Source organism: Filicampus tigris, chromosome 21 (genome assembly GCF_054856515.1).
Source record: "Filicampus tigris isolate MCC_2025a chromosome 21, RoL_Ftig_1.0, whole genome shotgun sequence".
In the NCBI taxonomy this organism is placed as follows: Eukaryota; Metazoa; Chordata; class Actinopteri; order Syngnathiformes; family Syngnathidae; genus Filicampus; species Filicampus tigris.
This window is the reverse complement of record NC_141237.1, coordinates 14,477,917-14,485,260: the sequence shown is the minus strand read 5'-3', so window position 1 is coordinate 14,485,260 and position 7,344 is coordinate 14,477,917. Positions and strand designations below refer to the sequence as shown.

The 7,344-nt window shown below is 46.9% G+C and overlaps 1 pseudogene across 1 annotated transcript; it reads right to left on the bottom strand.

Annotated features, from left to right (window-relative positions):
- Positions 1–3,382: 3,382 nt before the first annotated feature.
- Positions 3,383–6,486, bottom strand: LOC147127742 (uncharacterized; annotated as a pseudogene). The gene is made up of 4 exons (XR_015084571.1): positions 6,045–6,486; positions 5,391–5,948; positions 3,631–3,668; positions 3,383–3,565 (listed from the first exon to the last, which is right to left on the bottom strand). The product of XR_015084571.1 is annotated as an uncharacterized LOC147127742 (transcript).
- Positions 6,487–7,344: the final 858 nt, after the last annotated feature.

Genomic DNA, 7,344 nt, shown 5'->3' with positions numbered 1-7,344 from the left:
GCGGGTGGTAGCCGCGGGCACCGGTGAGTGTCGCCGGTGAGGCGGCCCACTCGTGTATCGGGACACTGCGTCCTTCAGTAGCCCGACGCGCGAGCGGCTCACCGGACCACGAGTGGACTTACCCACTCTGGAACTCCTGGCAGAGATCATCGCTGTGGGTGGTGGGGGAAGCAGAAGCAGATGTCTCTGACCGCGGGAGCGCAGTAGTTGGAGCAGGAGAATCATTTGCCAATGGGGCAAATCGTTTTTTCAGCACCAGTTGGGTTCGGGGGGGTTGTTTCTCTGCTCCTCTTGCCGCGGGACAGCACCTCGACCCAGGTGGCACCGTGCAGTGGTGTTGAGCAGGATGGCCCCGGGCAAGCAGCTGGATCCCAACTCACCGTGTCCATCAGGGGAGCCTCGGTCGTCGCCATTGCCGTCAGGGCCCCGCTAGAGATGATGCTATTCATGACGACGGCGGAGAGTTGGGGGAATCGGGTCGTGAAAGAAGAGACTTTTGGCTCGCTTTTCCGGAGTTCTTCTGACAGGCGGCGAACATCCTCTCTCAGGTCAGCAATTGTTTTGTTTGCTTTTTCCAGCAAGCTGTCCGAGTTGTCGCCGTTGTCGCTGTGATGGGGTGGCATTTTGCACTAGCCCCAGGCTAGGCTATTGCCGGTGTGCGTATGCTAGGGGTATGCTAACTATTCGGCACACGGACAGGAGCAAGTCCGTAAGTTGACGTCCAAAAAGCATACAAAAAGTAAAACATTTAAAAATAGAATAGTAATAACGGAGTCTAAATAAAAACGTGAGGTGACCTCAAAAAGTAGGTAAAAGTTAAAAAGTTAAAAAGTGCAGTCGTTCCCCGGGTTCCTTCGATCGACCGGCTGTCAGGAAGATATTCAGTGTCTGTCAATATACCAAGCTTGCAGGCTGTGATCAGAATTTAGCTTCGACCGACCAGCTGACGATCACGACAGAACGTTCGCTAAAAACTACATTAAAGTTTTAATTTTTATCATAAAATTGACTTACCTTAACTAGAATGCCATAGTGTAATTTATCCAATCCTGCACTTTAAAAGCTTGTTGTCGTCGTAAAAAGTGAAAGTAAAAGCAGCTGACGGGGGGATCATGCATTAACTTTATCTTTGCACAATAACATCAATAAAGTCTTTTGGATAAAATGCAACGCGGGATTGTAGTTAAGGTAAGCCGTTTTAAGACAACCTAAGACAAACTAACATCTTAAGTCGTCCGTGCCGCTGGCCGACTTATAACGACAACTTATAAACACAGCTGTTTTACTGTACTATCATATTTTTACAAAACTTTATTAGAGCAAATACATCATTACAAATATGGAGAAAGTATCCGGCTTGACTCTTGACTAAATCAACAGCACATTTGAATAGTGGATGAGACTAGCGAGAGGCTGCGATGATGTGCAACCAGTCAGCAGACGTACAGTACAGTGTTAGAAAAAGTGAATCCATTGTGCTCTCGTTGGTCGATCTCGCGCTGGGAACCAGTCACCGCCTTTTATGAGTGCCTGCTGGTATGTACAAAGCCTCCGAGTCAACTCATATCTTTGAAACAATGCGTCTTTCTGCAATATAGCTCCCGATATGGCTGTGTTGTTTCATTTTTAATTTATGAATCCGCAATGCACTAAGGGCGCGAAAGTTGAAGCGCAAAGCGCAAAGTAGCGAGGATCACTGTATTTGTTTCAACATGTACTTATTTAATTCAATTATTCATTTTTTTTACTATTTAAGCATGTCACTATTTTGTTCAGTCTTCATTTTTGTTAATTATTTTGATTCCTTTGAATTCATATTGCATTCATTTAAATCTTGTTGTTGATTATGTCACGTGAGGATCGGCATTTGGACCCATACATAGACATGACATGGAAGTTGAAGAGTAAAAAGTCTTTATCCACAAAAATACAAAGTAACAACCGAGATCAGGACTGGAGGAGAGTTTGCATCTTCACTCGAAGAAGATTTGACGTGCTGACGTGTCAGTGTGTAACCCAAATTTTTAAACTGTAAGACCTCAGGCCTATATGACATCATATAAGACAAAGCATAAAAGGACCATAGCAACTGCAGAGATACTGATACATCAAGTAAACAACCAGTCATAACAGTACCCCCCCCTTCAAGAGGCACCACCTGATGCCCAGAATCTAAAACAACAGAAACAAGTTCAAAAATAAAAAAAACACCAAATAAACTTAAGTATAAAACAAGAATTAAAGTACCTTAACAAACACTAGGAAACCAGCTGTACTTGATCAAGACAGCAAACAAACAGCAGTTAGACCCGACAAAGTCAATGAACCAACAAAGACTGAAAGAAAACAATAAACCAAATACAGACAAGACAATGAGCAACACTGAACGAGGCACAAAGTGTACAGAGGGAGGTAACACAAGGGATCGGGGTAGACGAGCACAGGTGGACATTACCTGCTTGCGACTTGGACTAACACAGCAAAGAAAAACGTAACAGAAACAAATGAACAAAGACTGAAGGAAAGCAAAAAACTAAATATAAACTGATGAGATGAGGAACGCCTGGACAAGACACAAAATGTTAGAGGGAGTTGATTGAGTACTTCAAGGGATCTGGTAACCAAGCACAGATGGACACAATAACCTAACCAAACAGACACGTACAAAAGAATCATTATGAAAACATGAAACTAAATTCTAAATCAAAACCAAAATCAAGAACAGATCGGAGAGGGCCAGACAAGAGGTTCCTGGCGGAACCGGTATGGTGGGCGTCCAGGAGGCCTGACGAGAGGATCATGGCAGGACCAGTCTGGTGGGCAACCCAGAGGCCAGACGAGAGGATCTTGACGGGGCCAGTCCGGTGGGCGTCCAGGAGGCCAGACGAGAAGATCTTGGCAGGACCAGTCTGGTGGGCAATCCGGAGGCCAGGCGAGAGGGTAGTGGCGGGGACAATCTAGTAGCCCTCCCGAAGGCCAGACAAGAGGTTCTTGGTGGGGCCAGTCCGGTGTGCGTCCAGGAGGCCTGATGAGAGGGTCATGGCAGGACCAGTCTGGTGGGCAACCCGGAAGACAGACGAGAGGGTCTTGGCGGTGGGTGTCCAGGGGGGCCACACAGGGGTTGAAGGCTGCCTCAGGCCTTGCGCCGCTCTAGCAGAATCCAAGAGCAGCCGCAGAGGTTGCACCACTCAGAGGGCAGTCGAAGGCCTTGCACCACGGAGTAGAATCAGAGTGCAACGAAGGCCTTGCGCCGTCGTAGCAAACTCCAAGTGCAGCCGCAGAGGTTGTGCCGCCGGAACAAAATCAAAGGGCAGCCGAAGGACTTGCGCCGCTGGAGCAGAATCAGAGAGCAACCAAAGGCCTTGCGCCATTTTAGCAGAATTCAAGGGCAGCCGCAGAGGTTGCGCCACCGGAACAGAGTCAGTGGGCAGCCGAAGGCCTTGTGCCGCCGTAGCAGGATCGAAAGTAGGCTGCAAAACTTGCGCCACTGGGGAAGAGTCAGAGCCTGGTGGTTCTGAGGAGCCAGGATGGGGGCCTGCATTTGCTGAGGTGCCGGGAAGGGGGTCTGGCATTGCAGAGGAACCGGCATGGAAGCCAATAGTTACCTAGGTGCCGGGAAGAGGGCCTGACACTGCAGAGGAGGTTGGGACGCAGGCGAGACACGAGGGCTTGGGAGTACAGATAGTGAGGAAGGTAAACTAGAAGAAACGGGATGAACGGGACTAGGTGAAGTAGTACGCAGTGAACAAGGTGTCGAAAAAGGCGGGGAGTGTTGTGGCTCGGGTAAAGGTTCGTAATGACGTGACTTGGAAAATGGCTGAATTATGGGAGGAACCACAATCTCTACTCAGACGCCTACGTTAGCCGTGGGGGTCCCGTGTAAATGGCCAACCGGGCACCCAAAGAAATGTCCGATGGGAAGGGTTCAGCCGTCGACACTAAGGGTACAGGTTCGGAATGACGCGACTTGGAAAAAGTGGACTTACGGGAGGAACCAGAACCTCTACTCGGGCATCTACGTTGGCCACCCCGTGGAAATCGCCAAACGGGCACCCAAGCCATCGTCTGATGGAAAGTGTTCTGGAGTGGACACTAAGGGATCATCATCAGAAAAATATGACAAAAACTGACAAGGGCTTGAATTGTGACTGGGGAAGGAACTCGGAAAACCAAAATCAGAGACCAAATCTGAATCGGAAACTAAGGGATCATCATCTTAAAAACATGACAAAAACTCAATGTCAGAATCAGAATCAGAAAGGAGATTAACCGAATCATGGCCATCTTTACAGTCAGAAAAATCTGAGTCTAAAAACAAAACATCGGGTGTTAAACTAGAAGAGGACTGTACAAAGTTAGGTAGATGGACCAATCCGACATTGGCCAACACTTACCTCCTGTGGGCACGTCACGCTGGAAAAAAAAAAAAAAATAAAAAAATAAAAAAATATATATATATACCGCAAGGGGGCGGCACGGTGGTCGACTGGTTAGCACATCCGCCTCACAGTTCAGAGGTCGTGGGTTCGATCCCGGCTCCAGCCTCCCTGTGTGGAGTTTGCATGTTCTCCCCGTGCCTGCGTGGGTTTTCTGCGGGTACTCCGGTTTCCTCCCACATTCCAAAAACATGCATGGTAAGTTGATTGGATACTCTAAATTGCCCCTAGGTGTGATTGTGAGTGCGGATGTTTGTCTCTTTGTGCCCTGCGATTGGCTGGCAACCAATTCAGGGTGTCCCCCGCCTACTGCCCAAAGACAGCTGGGATAGGCTCCAGCACGCCCCGCGACCCTTGTGAGGATAAGCGGTACAGATAATGGATGGATGGATGTTCCCAGCAGGCCCTCTAGTTGAAACACAGCATTCTGGTTAATATGGCCTTTGTGGAATATATATTAAGCAGCAAAATGCACTCGTTTTTAGCCATCTAGGGATAATTAAAAAGACACACAAGAACACACACTGGTGAGAAACCTTTTCCTTGCTCAGTTTGTGGCCAAAGATTCTCAAAGATCAAAGATACATTCTTCAAAAGTACACAAGAAGACACACTGGAGTGTAACCGTTTGCCTGCACTGATTGTAGCCGAAGATTCTCACAAAAGACTAACCAGAGTGCCCGGAGAAAACCCACGCAGGCACGGGGAGAACATGCAAACTCCACACAGGGAGGCCAGAGCCGGGATTGAACCCACGACCTCTGAACTGTGAGGCGGACGTGCTAACCAGTCAACCACCGTGCCGCCCTGCTGGGAACATATTCTTGAAAAAATATGTTTTGGTTGACTTCCGCTTTCACATTCCCCTCCGAAAGAATCTTTGGCCACGGACTGTGCAGGCTAAAGGTTTATCGCCTGTATGAGTTTTTGTGTGTTTTGTCAAATGTCTCTTACGGGAGAATATTTTACAACAAAGTGAGCAGGAAAAAGGTTTCTCTCCACTGTGTATTGTCATGTGTAATTTCAAAAGGCTCTTATAAGCCAACGTTTTCCCACACTGAGAACATTTCCAGGGTTTGTTGTCCGTCTGACATGTCATATCACCTTCAGGCTCTTTATCATCATAACCATCAGTGTGAGGAGCGTGTGACAACTTGTCGTCAATATCTGATTGTGGAGCGAAGAGGCCATCTGCTTGTGACCCTCCACAGGAGTTTCCATCACCTTCGCTTGTCATGTGTTGACATGAGCTGCTGCTTGGAGGCTCTGCCCATCTGTGTGCCTCATTTTGACCTCCAGCTTCTCTGTTCAAAAGGACACCAGTCGATGGCAACTTTCAAATATCCTCCGCCTGCTTTTTGATCAGGGAGGGCTCCTCTCCTTCCTCTTTCATGTAAGGATGCGCTGGCTCTTCCTCTTTTTTAATGTAAAGGGACTGCTGATCCTTGTCCTCTTTAAAGTGGGGGACCGCTTTGTCCTCCTTTTCCTCTTTAATGTGTGGTTGTTTAATGTCTGCAAGACACATGAAGACAAACACACATGGTATTTTGGTTTACCTTTGTAATGAAGGTTATTAAGAGAGCCACATGAATTAAGATTACTGCTTACTGTTAAACATTAGCAGAGCTGGGCCCTTTTTTGCCGGTCCATCCTCCGTCCGCGACCTGGGTACCCTTCTGTCCTCGTCATGCCGTCCTTATTCATAAAAATGATCACCCCCACGACCCCGTCCGTCCTCATCCTTTTAAAGCGCTTCCATCATTCCGTCCCTCAACACCATAGACAACACCGGAAACATACAATTTACACATGATGAAGAATCACACCGGACCATATCTTTTCTGGGCTTAAATATTCACCACAAGGAAGATGGCAGCATAAAAATCGCAGCATAAAAATCGCAATATACAGGAAACCTATACATACATACAATACCTCCTTTGGACAACAGAACATCCCACAGCACACAAACTCTCTGTAGTAAGAACACTATACAATGGAACTAGCGTCATAACAGACAATAAAGACAGATTGGAGGAAGAAAACCAAATACAACACGCTCTTACACTCTGCCAATACCCCAAATAGGCAATCAACAAAGGAAAATAACAAGCCAGACCGAACCAACAGCGGAAAAAAACAAGAAAGACAAAAACAAAACACCTGACAAAAAATGCAACATAATCTATGAAATCTCATGCAAATCATGCAATAAAACATACAATGGAGAAACTGGTCGAACTTTCAGCACCCGCAAAGAAGAGCATCAAACAGAAGGTGAAAGCGAAACAACAGGACATTACACCAGAACCCCAAAACAAAAAGCTGAACAAGAAAACAAGAAATCGGCCACAAGAGACCACTGCAGAAGAAATAACCATACCATGGACTGGGAGAAGGGCAGAGTCATATCATCAGAAACCAATAAATTCAAAAGATGGATCAAGGAGGCTATTAAAATAAGGAGATGTGGAGATGGCACCATCAACAGAGACGAGGGGGTCTACATGCTCGCACACACCTGGGACGCCATCCTCCAATGGCGGCGGGGGGTTGGACCGCAGCCTAGATTGGGTTGAGGAGCCTTATTTTGAATGTTTCCCCCGTCCCGGTCAGGTGTCTTTAGACACGTCACGAGGAAGCAGTGACAGCTCCAAGGAAGGCTGAAGTGACAGTCGAAACTGCCAACGAGGTAAGAGAGATTTTCTCTTCACTAGAAAAAGAAGATGATTGTCGGACAATAAGAAAATTGAAACCTACATAAGTACAGAGCATCTTTTCATATTATAAGGGTACCATTAGTGCTGCTGTACCAAAAAATGACTATCGTGCAAGTGATAAACAGGAGGGAAATGTGAGAATAATTGTACCTACGTACAATTTATACAGTTAGCCCATATTTTCTCTT